The sequence below is a fragment of the Schistocerca piceifrons genome, chromosome 9, assembly GCF_021461385.2.
Source record: "Schistocerca piceifrons isolate TAMUIC-IGC-003096 chromosome 9, iqSchPice1.1, whole genome shotgun sequence".
NCBI lineage: Eukaryota > Metazoa > Arthropoda > Insecta > Orthoptera > Acrididae > Schistocerca > Schistocerca piceifrons.
The window spans coordinates 209,684,822-209,706,713 of record NC_060146.1 but is presented as its reverse complement, the minus strand read 5'-3'; positions in this window follow the sequence as shown (position 1 = coordinate 209,706,713).

Sequence of the window (21,892 nt, the reverse complement as noted above, 5' to 3'; positions counted from 1 at the left end):
TTGTGTTTGATAGATTTGGAATTTTGGTTTTTCATGATGATTTTAAAATGACCTTTTTCATGTTTCAAATGTACTAACTCGTTTTTTCCTCACAGCAGGTCAACTAGTGTGTGGTTGCAACATTACGGTCCCATAGAGTTCATATTTGGAGAAAGGGACATTAGGTGCACCACACGGCGGGAGGAGGGTGCCTAGCACAATACATTTTCTTTCTTCGGTAAGCACTTTTCGTGTTTGATACATTTGGAATTTTGGTTTTTCATGATGATTTTGAAACGACCTTTTTCATGTTTGAAATGTACTAACTCGTTTTTTCCTCACAGCAGGTCAACTAGTGTGTGGTTGCAAAATTACGGTCCCATTGAGTTCATTTTTGGAGAGAGGGACATCAGTTGCACCACAGGGCGGGAGGAGGGTGCCTAGCACAATACATTTTCTTTCTTCGGTAAGCTATTTCTGTGTTTGGTACTTTTGGAATTTTGGTTTCTCATGATGATTTTAAAATGACCTTTTTCATGTTTCAAATGTACTAACTCGTTTTTTCCACACAGCAGGACAACTAGTGTGTGGTTGCAACATTATGGTCCCATAGAGTACATTTTAGGTGAGAGGGACACTGGTTTTACCACAGGGCGGGAGGTGGGTGCGGAGCACAATAAATTTTCTTTCTTCGGTAAGCATTCTTTGTGTTTGATACATTTGGAATTTTGTTTTTTCATGATGATTTTAAAATGACCTTTTTCATGTTTGAAATGTACTAACTCGCTTTTTCCTCACAGCAGGTCAACTAGTGTGTGGTTGCAAAATTACGGTCCCATTGAGTTCATTTTTGGAGAGAGGGACATCAGTTGCACCACAGGGCGGGAGGAGGGTGCCTAGCACAATACATTTTCTTTCTTCGGTAAGCTATTTTTGTGTTTGATACTTTTGGAATTTTGGTTTTTCATGATGATTTTAAAATGACCTTTTTCATGTTTCAAATGTACTAACTCGTTTTTCCACACAGCAGGACAACTAGTGTGTGGTTGCAACATTACGGTCCCATAGAGTACATTTTTGGAGAGAGGGACATCAGTTTTACCACAGGGCGGGAGGTGGGTGCGGAGCACAATACATTTTCTTTCTTCGGTAAGCACTTATTGTGTTTGATACTTTTGGAATTTTGGTTTTTCATGATGATTTTAAAATGACCTTTTTCATGTTTGAAATGTACTAACTCGCTTTTTCCTCACAGCAGGTCAACTAGTGTGTGGTTGCAAAATTACGGTCCCATAGAGTTCATATTTGGAGAGAGGGACATCAGTTGTACCACACGGCGGGAGGAGGGTGCCTAGCACAATACATTTTCTTTCTTCGGTTAGCACTTTTTGTGTTTGATACTTTTGGAAATTTGGTTTTTCATGATGATTTTAAAATGACCTTTTTCAAGTTTGAAATGTACTAACTCGCTTTTTCCTCACAGCAGGTCACCTAGTGTGTGGTTGCAACATTACGGTCCCATAGAGTTCGTATTTGGAGAGAGGGACATCAGTTGTACCACACGGCGGGAGGAGGGTGCCTAGCACAATACATTTTCTTTCTTCGGTAAGCACTTTTTGTGTTTGATACTTTTGGAATTTTGGTTTTTCATGATGATTTTAAAATGACCTTTTTCAAGTTTGAAATGTACTAACTCGTTTTTTCCTCACAGCAGGTCAACTAGTGTGTGGTTGCAACATTACGGTCCCATAGAGTTCATATTTGGAGAAAGGGACATTAGTTGCACCACAGGGCGGGAGGAGGGTGCCTAGCACAATACATTTTCTTTCTTCGGTAAGCTATTTTTGTGTTTGATACTTTTGGAATTTTGGTTTTTCATGATGATTTTAAAATGACCTCTTTCATGTTTCAAATGTACTAACTCGTTTTTTCCACACAGCAGGACAACTAGTGTGTGGTTGCAACATTACGGTCCCATAGGGTACATTTTTGGAGAGAGGGACATCAGTTGCACCACAGGGCGGGAGGAGGGTGCCTAGCACAATACATTTTCTTTCTTCGGTAAGCTATTTTTGTGTTTGATACTTTTGGAATGTTGGTTTTTCATGATGATTTTAAAATGACCTTTTTCATGTTTCAAATGTACTAACTCGTTTTTTCCACACAGCAGGACAACTAGTGTGTGGTTGCAACATTACGGTCCCATAGAGTACATTTTTGGAGAGAGGGACATCAGTTTTACCACAGGGCGGGAGGTGGGTGCGGAGCACAATAAATTTTCTTTCTTCGGTAAGCATTTTTTGTGTTTGATACATTTGGAATTTTGTTTTTTCATGATGTTTTTAAAATGACCTTTTTCATGTTTGAAATGTACTAACTCGTTTTTTCCTCACAGCAGGTCAACTAGTGTGTGGTTGCAAAATTACGTTCCCATTGAGTTCATTTTTGGAGCGAGGGACATCAGTTGCACCACACGGCAGGAGGAGGGTGCCTAGCACAATACATTTTTTTCTTCAGTAAGCATTTTTTTGTGTTTGATACATTTGGAATTTTGGTTTTTCATGATGATTTTAAAATGACCTTTTTCATGTTTGAAATGTACTAACTCGTTTTTTCCTCAGAGCAGGTCAACTAGTGTGTGGTTGCAAAATTACGGTCCCATTGAGTTCATTTTTGGAGAGAGGGACATCAGTTGCACCACAGGGCGGGAGGAGGGTGCCTAGCACAATACATTTTCTTTCTTCGGTAAGCTATTTTTGTGTTTGATACTTTTGGAATTTTGTTTTTTCATGATGATTTTAAAATGACCTTTTTCATGTTTCAAATGTACTAACTCGTTTTTTTCACACAGCAGGACAACTAGTGTGTGGTTGCAACATTACGGTCCCATAGAGTACATTTTTGGAGAGAGGGACATCAGTTTTACCACAGGGCGGGAGGTGGGTGCAGAGCACAATACATTTTCTTTCTTCGGTAAGCACTTATTGTGTTTGATACTTTTGGAATTTTGGTTTTTCATGATGATTTTAAAATGACCTTTTTCATGTTTGAAATGTACTAACTCGCATTATCCTCACAGCAGGTCAACTAGTGTGTGGTTGCAAAATTATGGTCCCATAGAGTTCATATTTGGAGAGAGGGACATCAGTTGTACCACACGGCGGGAGGAGGGTGCCTAGCACAATACATTTTCTTTCTTCGGTAAGCACTTTTTGTGTTTGATGCTTTTGGAAATTTGGTTTTTCGTGATGATTTTAAAATGACCTTTTTCAAGTTTGAAAAAGTACTAACTCGCTTTTTCCTCACAGCAGGTCAACTAGTGTGTGGTTGCAACAATACGGCCCCATAGAGTTCATATTTGGAGAGAGGGACATCAGTTGTACCACACAGCGGGAGGAGGGTGCCTAGAACAATACATTTTCTTTCTTCGGTAAGCACTTTTTGTGTTTGATACATTTGGAATTTTGTTTTTTCATGATGATTTTAAAATGACCTTTTTCATGTTTGAAATGTACTAACACGCTTTTTCCTCACAGCAGGTCAACTAGTGTGTGGTTGCAAAATTACGGTCCCATTGAGTTCATTTTTGGAGAGAGGGACATCAGTTGCACCACCGGGCGGGAGGAGGGTGTTTAGCACATACATTTTCTTTCTTCGGTAAGCTATATTTGTGTTTGATACTTTTGGAATTTTGGTTTTTCATGATGATTTTAAAATGACCTTTTTCATGTTTGAAATGTACTAACTCGTTTTTTCCTCACAGCAGGTCAACTAGTGTGTGGTTGCAACATTACGGTCCCATTGAGTACATAATTGGAGAAAGGGACATTAGTTGCACCACACGGCGGGAGGAGGGTGCCTAGCACAAAACATTTTCTTTCTTCGGTAAGCATTTTTTGTGTTTGATACATTTGGAATTTTGTTTTTTCATGATGATTTTAAAATGACCTTTTTCATGTTTGAAATGTACTAACTCGCTTTTTCCTCACAGCAGGTCAACTAGTGTGTGGTTGTAAAATTACGGTCGCATTGAGTTCATTTTTGGAGAGAGGGACATCAGTTGCACCACAGGGCGGGAGGAGGGTGTTTAGCACAATACATTTTCTTTCTTCGGTAAGCATTTTTTGTGTTTGATACATTTGGAACTTTGTTTTTTCATGATGATTTTAAAATGACCTTTTTCATGTTTGAAATGTACTAACTCGTTTTTTCCTCACAGCAGGTCAACTAGTGTGTGGTTGCAACATTACGGTCCCATTGAGTACGTATTTGGAGAAAGGGACATTAGTTGCACCACACGGCGGGAGGAGGGTGCCTAGCACAATACATTTTCTTTCTTCGGTAAGCATTTTTTGTGTTTGATACATTTGGAATTTTGTTTTTTCATGATGATTTTAAAATGACCTTTTTCATGTTTGAAATGTACTAACTCGTTTTTTCCTCTCAGCAGGTCAACTAGTGTGTGGTTGCAACATTACGGTCCCATAGAGTTCATTTTTGGAGAGAGGGACATCAGTTGTACCACAGGGAGGGAGGAGGGTGCCTAGCACAATACATTTTCTTTCTTCGGTAAGCATTTTTTGTGTTTGATACATTTGGAATTTTGTTTTTTCATGATGATTTTAAAATGACCTTTTTCATGTTTGAAATGTACTAACTCGATTTTCCTCACAGCAGGTCAACTAGTGTGTGGTTGCAAAATTACGGTCCCATTGAGTTCATTTTTGGAGAGAGGGACATTAGTTGCACCACACGGCAGGAGGAGGGTGCCTAGCACAATACATTTTCTTTCTTCGGTAAGCATTTTTTGTGTTTGATACATTTGGAATTTTGTTTTTTCATGATGATTTTAAAATGACCTTTTTCATGTTTGAAATGTACTAACTCGATTTTCCTCACAGCAGGTCAACTAGTGTGTGGTTGCAAAATTACGGTCCCATTGAGTTAATTTTTGGAGAGAGGGACATCAGTTGCACCACAGGGCGGGAGGAGGGTGCCTAGCACAATACATTTTCTTTCTTCGGTAAGCTATTTTTGTGTTTGGTACTTTTGGAATTTTGGTTTCTCATGATGATTTTAAAATGACCTTTTTCATGTTTCAAATGTACTAACTCGTTTTTTCCACACAGCAGGACAACTAGTGTGTGGTTGCAACATTACGGTCCCATAGAGTACATTTTAGGTGAGAGGGACATCGGTTTTACCACAGGGCGGGAGGTGGGTGCGGAGCACAATAAATTTTCTTTCTTCGGTAAGCATTTTTTGTGTTTGATACATTTGGAATTTTGTTTTTTCATGATGTTTTTAAAATAACCTTTTTCATGTTTGAAATGTACTAACTCGTTTTTTCCTCACAGCAGGTCAACTAGTGTGTGGTTGCAAAATTACGTTCCCATTGAGTTCATTTTTGGAGCGAGGGACATCAGTTGCACCACACGGCAGGAGGAGGGTGCCTAGCACAATACATTTTTTTCTTCAGTAAGCATTTTTTTGTGTTTGATACATTTGGAATTTTGGTTTTTCATGATGATTTTAAAATGACCTTTTTCATGTTTGAAATGTACTAACTCGTTTTTTCCTCACAGCAGGTCAACTAGTGTGTGGTTGCAAAATTACGGTCCCATTGAGTTCATTTTTGGAGAGAGGGACATCAGTTGCACCACAGGGCGGGAGGAGGGTGCCTAGCACAATACATTTTCTTTCTTCGGTAAGCTATTTTTGTGTTTGATACTTTTGGAATTTTGTTTTTTCATGATGACTTTAAAATGACCTTTTTCATGTTTCAAATGTACTAACTCGCTTTTTCCACACAGCAGGACAACTAGTGTGTGGTTGCAACATTACGGTCCCATAGAGTACATTTTTGGAGAGAGGGACATCAGTTTTACCACAGGGCGGGAGGTGGGTGCGGAGCACAATACATTTTCTTTCTTCGGTAAGCACTTATTGTGTTTGATACTTTTGGAATTTTGGTTTTTCATGATGATTTTAAAATGACCTTTTTCATGTTTGAAATGTACTAACTCGCATTTTCCTCACAGCAGGTCAACTAGTGTGTGGTTGCAAAATTATGGTCCCATAGAGTTCATATTTGGAGAGAGGGACATCAGTTGTACCACACGGCGGGAGGAGGGTGCCTAGCACAATACATTTTCTTTCTTCGGTAAGCACTTTTTGTGTTTGATACTTTTGGAAATTTGGTTTTTCATGATGATTTTAAAATGACCTTTTTCAAGTTTGAAATGTACTAACTCGCTTTTTCCTCACAGCAGGTCAACTAGTGTGTGGTTGCAAAATTACGGTCCCATAGAGTTCATATTTGGAGAGAGGGACATCAGTTGTACCACACAGCGGGAGGAGGGTGCCTAGAACAATACATTTTCTTTCTTCGGTAAGCACTTTTTGTGTTTGATACTTTTGGAATTTTGGTTTTTCATGACGATTTTAAAATGACTTTTTTCAAGTTTGAAATGTACTAACTCGTTTTTTCCTCACAGCAGGTCAACTAGTGTGTGGTTGCAACATTACGGTCCCATAGAGTTCATATTTGGAGAAAGGGACATTAGTTGCACCATACGGCGGGAGGAGGGTGCCTAGCACAATACATTTTCTTTCTTCGGTAAGCACTTTTTGTGTTTGATAGATTTGGAATTTTGTTTTTTCATGATGATTTTAAAATGACCTTTTTCATGTTTCAAATGTACTAACTCGTTTTTTCCTCACAGCAGGTCAACTAGTGTGTGGTTGCAACATTACGGTCCCATAGAGTTCATATTTGGAGAAAGGGACATTAGGTGCACCACACGGCGGGAGGAGGGTGCCTAGCACAATACATTTTCTTTCTTCGGTAAGCACTTTTCGTGTTTGATACATTTGGAATTTTGGTTTTTCATGATGATTTTGAAACGACCTTTTTCATGTTTGAAATGTACTAACTCGTTTTTTCCTCACAGCAGGTCAACTAGTGTGTGGTTGCAAAATTACGGTCCCATTGAGTTCATTTTTGGAGAGAGGGACATCAGTTGCACCACAGGGCGGGAGGAGGGTGCCTAGCACAATACATTTTCTTTCTTCGGTAAGCTATTTCTGTGTTTGGTACTTTTGGAATTTTGGTTTCTCATGATGATTTTAAAATGACCTTTTTCATGTTTCAAATGTACTAACTCGTTTTTTCCACACAGCAGGACAACTAGTGTGTGGTTGCAACATTATGGTCCCATAGAGTACATTTTAGGTGAGAGGGACACCGGTTTTACCACAGGGCGGGAGGTGGGTGCGGAGCACAATAAATTTTCTTTCTTCGGTAAGCATTCTTTGTGTTTGATACATTTGGAATTTTGTTTTTTCATGATGATTTTAAAATGACCTTTTTCATGTTTGAAATGTACTAACTCGCTTTTTCCTCACAGCAGGTCAACTAGTGTGTGGTTGCAAAATTACGGTCCCATTGAGTTCATTTTTGGAGAGAGGGACATCAGTTGCACCACAGGGCGGGAGGAGGGTGCCTAGCACAATACATTTTCTTTCTTCGGTAAGCTATTTTTGTGTTTGATACTTTTGGAATTTTGGTTTTTCATGATGATTTTAAAATGACCTTTTTCATGTTTCAAATGTACTAACTCGGTTTTCCACACAGCAGGACAACTAGTGTGTGGTAGCAACATTACGGTCCCATAGAGTACATTTTTGGAGAGAGGGACATCAGTTTTACCACAGGGCGGGAGGTGGGTGCGGAGCACAATACATTTTCTTTCTTCGGTAAGCACTTATTGTGTTTGATACTTTTGGAATTTTGGTTTTTCATGATGATTTTAAAATGACCTTTTTCATGTTTGAAATGTACTAACTCGCTTTTTCCTCACAGCAGGTCAACTAGTGTGTGGTTGCAAAATTACGGTCCCATAGAGTTCATATTTGGAGAGAGGGACATCAGTTGTACCACACGGCGGGAGGAGGGTGCCTAGCACAATACATTTTCTTTCTTCGGTTAGCACTTTTTGTGTTTGATACTTTTGGAAATTTGGTTTTTCATGATGATTTTAAAATGACCTTTTTCAAGTTTGAAATGTACTAACTCGCTTTTTCCTCACAGCAGGTCAACTAGTGTGTGGTTGCAACATTACGGTCCCATAGAGTTCGTATTTGGAGAGAGGGACATCAGTTGTACCACACGGCGGGAGGAGGGTGCCTAGCACAATACATTTTCTTTCTTCGGTAAGCACTTTTTGTGTTTGATACTTTTGGAATTTTGGTTTTTCATGATGATTTTAAAATGACCTTTTTCAAGTTTGAAATGTACTCACTCGTTTTTTCCTCACAGCAGGTCAACTAGTGTGTGGTTGCAACATTACGGTCCCATAGAGTTCATATTTGGAGAAAGGGACATTAGTTGCACCACAGGGCGGGAGGAGGGTGCCTAGCACAATACATTTTCTTTCTTCGGTAAGCTATTTTTGTGTTTGATACTTTTGGAATTTTGGTTTTTCATGATGATTTTAAAATGACCTCTTTCATGTTTCAAATGTACTAACTCGTTTTTTCCACACAGCAGGACAACTAGTGTGTGGTTGCAACATTACGGTCCCATAGGGTACATTTTTGGAGAGAGGGACATCAGTTGCACCACAGGGCGGGAGGAGGGTGCCTAGCACAATACATTTTCTTTTTTCGGTAAGCTATTTTTGTGTTTGATACTTTTGGAATGTTGGTTTTTCATGATGATTTTAAAATGACCTTTTTCATGTTTCAAATGTACTAACTCGTTTTTTCCACACAGCAGGACAACTAGTGTGTGGTTGCAACATTACGGTCCCATAGAGTACATTTTTGGAGAGAGGGACATCAGTTTTACCACAGGGCGGGAGGTGGGTGCGGAGCACAATAAATTTTCTTTCTTCGGTAAGCATTTTTTGTGTTTGATACATTTGGAATTTTGTTTTTTCATGATGTTTTTAAAATGACCTTTTTCATGTTTGAAATGTACTAACTCGTTTTTTCCTCACAGCAGGTCAACTAGTGTGTGGTTTCAAAATTACGTTCCCATTGAGTTCATTTTTGGAGCGAGGGACATCAGTTGCACCACACGGCAGGAGGAGGGTGCCTAGCACAATACATTTTTTTCTTCAGTAAGCATTTTTTTGTGTTTGATACATTTGGAATTTTGGTTTTTCATGATGATTTTAAAATGACCTTTTTCATGTTTGAAATGTACTAACTCGTTTTTTCCTCAGAGCAGGTCAACTAGTGTGTGGTTGCAAAATTACGGTCCCATTGAGTTCATTTTTGGAGAGAGGGACATCAGTTGCACCACAGGGCGGGAGGAGGGTGCCTAGCACAATACATTTTCTTTCTTCGGTAAGCTATTTTTGTGTTTGATACTTTTGGAATTTTGTTTTTTCATGATGATTTTAAAATGACCTTTTTCATGTTTCAAATGTACTAACTCGTTTTTTTCACGCAGCAGGACAACTAGTGTGTGGTTGCAATATTACGGTCCCATAGAGTACATTTTTGGAGAGAGGGACATCAGTTTTACCACAGGGCGGGAGGTGGGTGCAGAGCACAATACATTTTCTTTCTTCGGTAAGCACTTATTGTGTTTGATACTTTTGGAATTTTGGTTTTTCATGATGATTTTAAAATGACCTTTTTCATGTTTGAAATGTACTAACTCGCATTATCCTCACAGCAGGTCAACTAGTGTGTGGTTGCAAAATTATGGTCCCATAGAGTTCATATTTGGAGAGAGGGACATCAGTTGTACCACACGGCGGGAGGAGGGTGCCTAGCACAATACATTTTCTTTCTTCGGTAAGCACTTTTTGTGTTTGATACTTTTGGAAATTTGGTTTTTCATGATGATTTTAAAATGACCTTTTTCAAGTTTGAAAAAGTACTAACTCGCTTTTTCCTCACAGCAGGTCAACTAGTGTGTGGTTGCAACAATACGGCCCCATAGAGTTCATATTTGGAGAGAGGGACATCAGTTGTACCACACAGCGGGAGGAGGGTGCCTAGAACAATACATTTTCTTTCTTCGGTAAGCACTTTTTGTGTTTGATACATTTGGAATTTTGTTTTTTCATGATGATTTTAAAATGACCTTTTTCATGTTTGAAATGTACTAACACGCTTTTTCCTCACAGCAGGTCAACTAGTGTGTGGTTGCAAAATTACGGTCCCATTGAGTTCATTTTTGGAGAGAGGGACATCAGTTGCACCACCGGGCGGGAGGAGGGTGTTTAGCACATACATTTTCTTTCTTCGGTAAGCTATATTTGTGTTTGATACTTTTGGAATTTTGGTTTTTCATGATGATTTTAAAATGACCTTTTTCATGTTTGAAATGTACTAACTCGTTTTTTCCTCACAGCAGGTCAACTAGTGTGTGGTTGCAACATTACGGTCCCATTGAGTACATAATTGGAGAAAGGGACATTAGTTGCACCACACGGCGGGAGGAGGGTGCCTAGCACAAAACTTTTTCTTTCTTCGGTAAGCATTTTTTGTGTTTGATACATTTGGAATTTTGTTTTTTCATGATGATTTTAAAATGACCTTTTTCATGTTTGAAATGTACTAACTCGCTTTTTCCTCACAGCAGGTCAACTAGTGTGTGGTTGTAAAATTACGGTCGCATTAAGTTCATTTTTGGAGAGAGGGACATCAGTTGCACCACAGGGCGGGAGGAGGGTGTTTAGCACAATACATTTTCTTTCTTCGGTAAGCATTTTTTGTGTTTGATACATTTGGAACTTTGTTTTTTCATGATGATTTTAAAATGACCTTTTTCATGTTTGAAATGTACTAACTCGTTTTTTCCTCACAGCAGGTCAACTAGTGTGTGGTTGCAACATTACGGTCCCATTGAGTACATATTTGGAGAAAGGGACATTAGTTGCACCACACGGCGGGAGGAGGGTGCCTAGCACAATACATTTTCTTTCTTCGGTAAGCATTTTTTGTGTTTGATACATTTGGAATTTTGTTTTTTCATGATGATTTTAAAATGACCTTTTTCATGTTTGAAATGTACTAACTCGTTTTTTCCTCTCAGCAGGTCAACTAGTGTGTGGTTGCAACATTACGGTCCCATAGAGTTCATTTTTGGAGAGAGGGACATCAGTTGTACCACAGGGAGGGAGGAGGGTGCCTAGCACAATACATTTTCTTTCTTCGGTAAGCATTTTTTGTGTTTGATACATTTGGAATTTTGTTTTTTCATGATGATTTTAAAATGACCTTTTTCATGTTTGAAATGTACTAACTCGATTTTCCTCACAGCAGGTCAACTAGTGTGTGGTTGCAAAATTACGGTCCCATTGAGTTCATTTTTGGAGAGAGGGACATTAGTTGCACCACACGGCAGGAGGAGGGTGCCTAGCACAATACATTTTCTTCCTTCGGTAAGCTATTTTTGTGTTTGATACTTTTGGAATTTTGGTTTTTCATTATGATTTTAAAATGACCTTTTTCATGTTTGAATTGTACTAACTCGTTTTTTCTTACAGCAGGTCAACTAGTGTGTGGTTGCAACATTACAGTCCCATAGAGTACATATTTGGAGAAAGGGACATTAGTTGCACCACACGGCAGGAGGAGGGTGCCTAGCACAATACATTTTCTTTCTTCGGTAAGCATTTTTTGTGTTTGATACATTTGGAATTTTGTTTTTTCATGATGATTTTAAAATGACCTTTATCATGTTTGAAATGTACTAACTCGCTTTTTCCTCACAGCAGGTCAACTAGTGTGTGGTTGCAAAATTACGGTCCCATTGAGTTCATTTTTGGAGAGAGGGACATCAGTTGCACCACAGGGCGGGAGGAGGGTGCCTAGCACAATACATTTTCTTTCTTCGGTAAGCTATTTTTTTGTTTGATACTTTTGGAATTTTGGTTTTTCATGATGATTTTAAAATGACCTTTTTCATGTTTCAAATGTACTAACTCGTTTTTTCCACACAGCAGGACAACTAGTGTGTGGTTGCAACATTACGGTCCCATAGAGTACATTTTTGGAGAGAGGGACATCAGTTTTACCAGAGGGCGGGAGGTGGGTGCGGAGCACAATACATTTTCTTTCTTCGGTAAGCACTTATTGTGTTTGATACTTTTGGAATTTTGGTTTTTCATGATGATTTTAAAATGACCTTTTTCATGTTTGAAATGTACTAACTCGCTTTTTCCTCACAGCAGGTCAACTAGTGTGTGGTTGCAAAATTACGGTCCCATAGAGTTCATATTTGGAGAGAGGGACATCAGTTGTACCACACGGCGGGAGGAGGGTGCCTAGCACAATACATTTTCTTTCTTCGGTAAGCATTTTTTTGTGTTTGATACATTTGGAATTTTGGTTTTTCATGATGATTTTAAAATGACGTTTTTCATGTTTGAAATGTACTAACTCGTTTTTTCCTCACAGCAGGTCAACTAGTGTGTGGTTGCAAAATTACGGTCCCATTGAGTTCATTTTTGGAGAGAGGGACATCAGTTGCACCACAGGGCCGGAGGAGGGTGCCTAGCACAATACATTTTCTTCCTTCGGTAAGCTATTTTTGTGTTTGATACTTTTGGAATTTTGTTTTTTCATGATGATTTTAAAATGACCTTTTTCATGTTTCAAATGTACTAACTCGTTTTTTCCACACAGCAGGACAACTAGTGTGTGGTTGCAACATTACGGTCCCATAGAGTACATTTTTGGAGAGAGGGACATCAGTTTTACCACAGGGCGGGAGGTGGGTGCGGAGCACAATACATTTTCTTTCTTCGGTAAGCACTTATTGTGTTTGATACTTTTGGAATTTTGGTTTTTCATGATGATTTTAAAATGACCTTTTTCATGTTTGAAATGTACTAACTCGCATTTTCCTCACAGCAGGTCAACTAGTGTGTGGTTGCAAAATTATGGTCCCATAGAGTTCATATTTGGAGAGAGGGACATCAGTTGTACCACACGGCGGGAGGAGGGTGCCTAGCACAATACATTTTCTTTCTTCGGTAAGCACTTTTTGTGTTTGATACTTTTGGAAATTTGGTTTTTCATGATGATTTTAAAATGACCTTTTTCAAGTTTGAAAAAGTACTAACTCGCTTTTTCCTCACAGCAGGTCAACTAGTGTGTGGTTGCAACATTACGGCCCCATAGAGTTCATATTTGGAGAGAGGGACATCAGTTGTACCACACAGCGGGAGGAGGGTGCCTAGAACAATACATTTTCTTTCTTCGGTAAGCACTTTTTGTGTTTGATACTTTTGGAATTTTGGTTTTTCATGACGATTTTAAAATGACCTTTTTCAAGTTTGAAATGTACTAACTCGTTTTTTCCTCACAGCAGGTCAACTAGTGTGTGGTTGCAACATTACGGTCCCATAGAGTTCATATTTGGAGAAAGGGACATTAGTTGCACCACACGGCGGGAGGAGGGTGCCTAGCACAATACATTTTCTTTCTTCCGTAAGCACTTTTTGTGTTTGATACATTTGGAGTTTTGGTTTTTCATGATGATTTTAAAATGACCTTTTACATGTTTGAAATGTACTAACTCGTTTTTTCCTCACAGCAGGTCAACTAGTGTGTGGTTGCAACATTACGGTCCCATAGAGTTCATATTTGGAGAAAGGGACATTAGTTGCACCACACGGCGGGAGGAGGGTGCCTAGCACAATACATTTTCTTTCTTCGGTAAGCACTTTTCGTGTTTGATACATTTGGAATTTTGGTTTTTCATGATGATTTTGAAATGACCTTTTTCATGTTTGAAATGTACTAACTCGTTTTTTCCTCACAGCAGGTCAACTAGTGTGTGGTTGCAACATTACGGTCCCATAGAGTTCATATTTGGAGAAAGGGACATTAGTTGCACCACACGGCGGGAGGAGGGTGCCTAGCACAATACATTTTCTTTCTTCGGTAAGCACTTTTTGTGTTGGATACATTTGGAATTTTGGTTTTTCATGATGATTTTAAAATGACCTTTTTCATGTTTCAAATGTACTAACTCGTTTTTTCCTCACAGTAGGTCAACTAGTGTGTGGTTGCAACATTACGGTCCCATAGAGTTCATATTTGGAGAAAGGGACATTAGTTGCACCACACGGCGGGAGGAGGGTGCCTAGCACAATACATTTTCTTTCTTCGGTAAGCATTTTTTGTGTTTGATACATTTGGAACTTTGTTTTTTCATGATGATTTTAAAATGACCTTTTTCATGTTTGAAATGTACTAACTCGCTTTTTCCTCACAGCAGGTCAACTAGTGTGTGGTTGCAAAATTGCGGTCGCATTGAGTTCATTTTTGGAGAGAGGGACATCAGTTGCACCACAGGGCGGGAGGAGGGTGTTTAGCACAATACATTTTCTTTCTTCGGTAAGCATTTTTTGTGTTTGATACATTTGGAACTTTGTTTTTTCATGATGATTTTAAAATGACCTTTTTCATGTTTGAAATGTACTAACTCGTTTTTTCCTCACAGCAGGTCAACTAGTGTGTGGTTGCAACATTACGGTCCCATAGAGTTTATATTTGGAGAAAGGGACATTAGTTGCACCACACGGCGGGAGGAGGGTGCCTAGCACAATACGTTTTCTTTCTTCGGTAAGCATTTTTTGTGTTTGATACATTTGGAATTTTGTTTTTTCATGATGATTTTAAAATGACCTTTTTCATGTTTGAAATGTACTAACTCGCTTTTTCCTCACAGCAGGTCAACTAGTGTGTGGTTGCAAAATTACGGTCCCATTGAGTTCATTTTTGGAGAGAGGGACATCAGTTGCACCACAGGGCGGGAGGAGGGTGTTTAGCACAATACATTTTCTTTCTTCGGTAAGCTATTTTTGTGTTTGATACTTTTGGAATTTTGGTTTTTCATTATGATTTTAAAATGACCTTTTTCATGTTTGAATTGTACTAACTCGTTTTTTCCTCACAGCAGGTCAACTAGTGTGTGGTTGCAACATTACGGTCCCATAGAGTACATATTTGGAGAAAGGGACATTAGTTGCACCACACGGCGGGAGGAGGGTGCCTAGCACAATACATTTTCTTTCTTCGGTAAGCATTTTTTGTGTTTGATACATTTGGAATTTTGTTTTTTCATGATGATTTTAAAATGACCTTTTTCATGTTTGAAATGTACTAACTCGCTTTTTCCTCACAGCAGGTCAACTAGTGTGTGGTTGCAAAATTACGGTCCCATTGAGTTCATTTTTGAAGAGAGGGACATCAGTTGCACCACAGGGCGGGAGGAGGGTGCCTAGCACAATACATTTTCTTTCTTCGGTAAGCTATTTTTGTGTTTGATACTTTTGGAATTTTGGTTTTTCATGATGATTTTAAAATGACCTTTTTCATGTTTCAAATGTACTAACTCGTTTTTTCCACACAGCAGGACATCTAGTGTGTGGTTGCAACATTACGGTCCCATAGAGTACAATTTTGGAGAGAAGGACATCAGTTTTACCACAGGGCGGGAGGTGGGTGCGGAGCACAATACATTTTCTTTCATCGGTAAGCACTTATTGTGTTTGATACTTTTGGAATTTTGGTTTTTCATGATGATTTTAAAATGACCTTTTTCATGTTTGAAATGTACTAACTCGCTTTTTCCTCACAGCAGGTCAACTAGTGTGTGGTTGCAAAATTACGGTCCCATAGAGTTCATATTTGGAGAGAGGGACATCAGTTGTACCACACGGCGGGAGGAGGGTGCCTAGCACAATACATTTTCTTTCTTCGGTAAGCACTTTTTGTGTTTGATACTTTTGGAAATTTGGTTTTTCATGATGATTTTAAAATGACCTTTTTCAAGTTTGAAATGTACTAACTCGCTTTTTCCTCACAGCAGGTCAACTAGTGTGTGGTTGAAACATTACGGTCCCATAGAGTTCATATTTGGAGAGAGGGACATCAGTTGTACCACACGGCGGGAGGAGCGTGCCTAGCACAATACATTTTCTTTCTTCGGTAAGCACTTTTTGTGTTTGATACTTATGGAATTTTGGTTTTTCATGATGATTTTAAAAAGACCTTTTTCAAGTTTGAAATGTACTAACTCGTTTTTTCCTCACAGCAGGTCAACTAGTGTGTGGTTGCAACATTACGGTCCCATAGAGTTCATATTTGGAGAAAGGGACATTAGTTGCACCACACGGCGGGAGGAGGGTGCCTAGCATAATACATTTTCTTTCTTCGGTAAGCACTTTTTGTGTTTGATACATTTGGAATTTTGGTTTTTCATGATGATTTTAAAATGACCTTTTTCATGTTTCAAATGTACTAACTCGTTTTTTCCTCACAGCAGGTCAACTAGTGTGTGGTTGCAACATTACGGTCCCATAGAGTTCATATTTGGAGAAAGGGACATTAGTTGCACCACACGGCGGGAGGAGGGTGCCTGGCACAATACATTTTCTTTCTTCGGTAAGCACTTTTTGTGTTTGATACATTTGGATTTTGGTTTTTCATGATGATTTTGAAATGACCTTTTTCATGTTTGAAATGTACTAACTCGTTTTTTCCTCACAGCAGGTCAACTAGTGTGTGGTTGCAACATTACGGTCCCACAGAGTTCATATTTGGAGAAAGGGACATTAGTTGCACCACACGGCGGGAGGAGGGTGCCTAGCACAATACATTTTCTTTCTTCGGTAAGCACTTTTTGTGTTTGATACATTTGGAATTTTGGTTTTTCATGATGATTTTAAAATGACCTTTTTCATGTTTGAAATGTACTAACTCGTTTTTTCCTCACAGCAGGTCAACTAGTGTGTGGTTGCAACATTACGGTCCCATAGAGTTCATATTTGGAGAAAGGGACATTAGTTGCACCAAACGGCGGGAGGAGGGTGCCTAGCACAATATATTTTCTTTCTTCGGTAAGCACTTTTTGTGTTTGATACATTTGGAATTTTGTTTTTTCATGATGATTTTAAAATGACCTTTTTCATGTTTGAAATGTACTAACTCGTTTTTTCCTCACAGCAGGTCAACTAGTGTGTGGTTGCAACATTACGGTCCCATAGAGTTCATATTTGGAGAAAGGGACATTAGTTGCACCACACGGCGGGAGGAGGGTGCCTAGCACAATACATTTTCTTTCTTCGGTAAGCACTTTTTGTGTTTGATACATTTGGAATTTTGTTTTTTCATGATGATTTTAAAATGACCTTTTTCATGTTTGAAATGTACTAACTCGTTTTTTCCTCACAGCAGGTCAACTAGTGTGTGGTTGCAACATTACGGTCCCATAGAGTTCATATTTGGAGAAAGGGACATTAGTTGCACCAAACGGCGGGAGGAGGGTGCCTAGCACAATATATTTTCTTTCTTCGGTAAGCACTTTTTGTGTTTGATACATTTGGAATTTTGTTTTTTCATGATGATTTTAAAATGACCTTTTTCATGTTTGAAATGTACTAACTCGTTTTTTCCGCACAGCAGGTCAACTAGTGTGTGGTTGCAACATTACGGTCCCATAGAGTTCATATTTGGAGAAAGGGACATTAGTTGCACCACACGGCGGGAGGAGGGTGCCTAGCACAATACATTTTCTTTCTTCGGTAAGCATTTTTGTGTTTGATACATTTGGAATTTTGTTTTTTCGTGATGATTTTAAAATGACCTTTTTCATGTTTGAAATGTACTAACTCGTTTTTTCCTCACAGCAGGTCAACTAGTGTGTGGTTGCAACATTACGGTCCCATTGAGTACATATTTGGAGAAAGGGACATTAGTTGCACCACACGGCGGGAGGAGGGTGCCTAGCACAATACATTTTCTTTCTTCGGTAAGCATTTTTTGTGTTTGATACATTTGGAATTTTGATTTTTCATGATGATTTTAAAATGACCTTTTTCGTGTTTCAAATGTACTAACTCGTTTTTTCCTCACAGCAGGTCAACTAGTGTGTGGTTGCAACATTACGGTCCCATTGAGTACATATTTGGAGAAAGGGACATTAGTTGCACCACACGGCGGGAGGAGGGTGCCTAGCACAATACATTTTCTTTCTTCGGTAAGCACTTTTGTGTTTGATACTTTTGGAATTTTGGTTTTTCATGATGATTTTAAAATGACCTTTTTCATGTTTCAAATGTACTAACTCGTTTTTTCCTCACAGCAGGTCAACTAGTGTGTGGTTGCAACATTACGGTCCCATTGAGTACATATTTGGAGAAAGGGACATTAGTTGCACCACACGGCGGGAGGAGGGTGCCTAGCACAATACATTTTCTTTCTTCGGTAAGCACTTTTTGTGTTTGATACATTTGGAATTTTGGTTTTTCATGATGATTTTAAAATGACCTTTTTCATGTTTCAAATGTACTAACTCGTTTTTTCCTCACAGCAGGTCAACTAGTGTGTGGTTGCAACTTTACGGTCCCATAGAGTTCATATTTGGAGAAAGGGACATTAGTTGCACCACACGGCGGGAGGAGGGTGCCTAGCACAATATATTTTCTTTCTTCGGTAAGCACTTTTTGTGTTTGATACATTTGGAATTTTGGTTTTTCATGAGGATTTTAAAGTGACCTTTTTCATGTTTGAAATGTACTAACTCGTTTTTCCTCACAGCAGGTCAACTAGTGTGTGGTTGCAAAATTACGGTCCCATTGAGTTCATTTTTGGAGAGAGGGACATCAGTTGCACCACAGGGCGGGAGGAGGGTGCCTAGCACAATACATTTTCTTTCTTCGGTAAGCTATTTTTGTGTTTGATACTTTTGGAATTTTGGTTTTTCATGATGATTTTAAAATGACCTTTTTCATGTTTCAAATGTACTAACTCATTTTTTCCACACAGCAGGACAACTAGTGTGTGGTTGCAACATTTCGGTCCCATAGAGTACATTTTTGGAGAGACGGACATCAGTTTTACCACAGGGCGGAAGGTGGGTGCGGAGCACAATAAATTTTCTTACTTCGGTAAGCATTTTTTGTGTTTGATACATTTGGAATTTTGTTTTTTCATGATGATTTTAAAATGACCTTTTTCATGTTTGAAATGTACTAACTCGTTTTTTCCTCACAGCAGGTCAACTAGTGTGTGGTAGCAACATTACGGTCCCATTGAGTACATATTTGGAGAAAGGGACATTAGTTGCACAACACGGCGGGAGGAGGGTGCCTAGCACAATACATTTTCTTTCTTCGGTAAGCATTTTTTGTGTTTGATACATTTGGAATTTTGGTTTTTCATGATGATTTTAAAATGACCTTTTTCGTGTTTCAAATGTACTAACTCGTTTTTTCCTCACAGCAGGTCAACTAGTGTGTTGTTGCAACATTACGGTCCCATTGAGTACATATTTGGAGAAAGGGACATTAGTTGCGCCACACGGCGGGAGGAGGGTGCCTAGCACAATACATTTTCTTTCTTCGGTAAGCATTTATTGTGTTTGATACATTTGGAATTTTGTTTTTTCATGATGATTTTAAAATGACCTTTTTCATGTTTGAAATGTACTAACTCGTTTTTTCCTCACAGCAGGTCAACTAGTGTGTGGTAGCAACATTACGGTCCCATTGAGTACATATTTGGAGAAAGGGACATTAGTTGCACCACACGGCGGGAGGAGGGTGCCTAGCACAATACATTTTCTTTCTTCGGTAAGCATTTTTTGTGTTTGATACATTTGGAATTTTGGTTTTTCATGATGATTTTAAAATGACCTTTTTCATGTTTCAAATGTACTAACTCGTTTTTTCCTCATAGCAGGTCACTAGTGTGTGGTTGCAACATTGCGGTCCCATAGAGTTCATATTTGGAGAGAGGGACATCAGTTGTACCACACGACGGGAGGAGGGTGCCTAGCAGAATACATTTTCTTTCTTCGGTAAGCACTTTTTGTGTTTGATACTTTTGGAATTTTGGTTTTTCATGATGATTTTAAAATGACCTTTTTCAAGTTTGACATGTACTAACTCGCTTTTTCCTCACAGCAGGTCAACTAGTGTATGGTTGCAAAATTGTGGTCCCATTGAGTTCTTTTTTGGAGAGAGGGACATCAGTTGCACCACAGGGCGGGAGGAGGGTGCCTAGCACAATACATTTTCTTTCTTCGGTAAGCTATTTTTGTGTTTGATACTTTTGGAATTTTGGTTTTTCATGATGATTTTAAAATGACCTTTTCCTTGTTTCAAATGTACTAACTCGTTTTTTCCACACAGCAGGACAACTAGTGTGTGGTTGCAACATTACGGTCCCATAGAGTTCATATTTGGAGAAAGGGACGTTAGTTGCACCACACGGCGGGAGGAGGGTGCCTAGCACAATAGATTTTCTTTCTTCGGTAAGCATTTATTGTGTTTGATACATTTGGAATTTTGTTTTTTCATGATGATTTTAAAATGACCTTTTTCATGTTTGAAATGTACTAACTCGTTTTTTCCTCACAGCAGGTCAACTAGTGTGTGGTAGCAACATTACGGTCCCATTGAGTACATATTTGGAGAAAGGGACATTAGTTGCACCACACGGCGGGAGGAGGGTGCCTAGCACAATACATTTTCTTTCTTCGGTAAGCATTTTTTGTGTTTGATACATTTGGAATTTTGGTTTTTCATGATGATTTTAAAATGACCTTTTTCGTGTTTCATATGTACTAACTCGTTCTTTCCTCACAGCAGGTCAACTAGTGTGTGGTTGCAACATTACGGTCCCATTGAGTACATATTTGGAGAAAGGGACATTAGTTGCGCCACACGGCGGGAGGAGGTTGCCTAGCACAATACATTTTCTTTCTTCGGTAAGCATTTATTGTGTTTGATACATTTGGAATTTTGTTTTTTCATGATGATTTTAAAATGACCTTTTTCATGTTTGAAATGTACTAACTCGTTTTTTCCTCACAGCAGGTCAACTAGTGTGTGGTAGCAACATTACGGTCCCATTGAGTACATATTTGGAGAAAGGGACATTAGTTGCACCACACGGCGGGAGGAGGGTGCCTAGCACAATACATTTTCTTTCTTCGGTAAGCATTTTTTGTGTTTGATACATTTGGAATTTTGGTTTTTCATGATGATTTTAAAATGACCTTTTTCATGTTTCAAATGTACTAACTCGTTTTTTCCTCATAGCAGGTCAACTAGTGTGTGGTTGCAACATTGCGGTCCCATAGAGTTCATATTTGGAGAAAGGGACATCAGTTGTACCACACGACGGGAGGAGGGTGCCTAGCAGAATACATTTTCTTTCTTCGGTAAGCACTTTTTGTGTTTGATACTTTTGGAATTTTGGTTTTTCATGATGATTTTAAAATGACCTTTTCCTTGTTTCAAATGTACTAACTCGTTTTTTCCACACAGCAGGACAACTAGTGTGTGGTTGCAACATTACGGTCCCATAGAGTTCATATTTGGAGAAAGGGACGTTAGTTGCACCACACGGCGGGAGGAGGGTGCCTAGCACAATACATTTTCTTTCTTCGGTAAGCATTTATTGTGTTTGATACATTTGGAATTTTGTTTTTTCATGATGATTTTAAAATGACCTTTTTCATGTTTGAAATGTACTAACTCGTTTTTTCCTCACAGCAGGTCAACTAGTGTGTGGTAGCAACATTACGGTCCCATTGAGTACATATTTGGAGAAAGGGACATTAGTTGCACCACACGGCGGGAGGAGGGTGCCTAGCACAATACATTTTCTTTCTTCGGTAAGCATTTTTTGTGTTTGATACATTTGGAATTTTGGTTTTTCATGATGATTTTAAAATGACCTTTTTCATGTTTGAAATGTACTAACTCGTTTTTTCCTCATAGCAGGTCAACTAGTGTGTGGTTGCAACATTACGGTCCCATAGAGTTCATATTTGGAGAGAGGGACATCAGTTGTACCACACGGCGGGAGGAGGGTGCCTAGCAGAATACATTTTCTTTCTTCGGTAAGCACTTTTTGTGTTTGATAC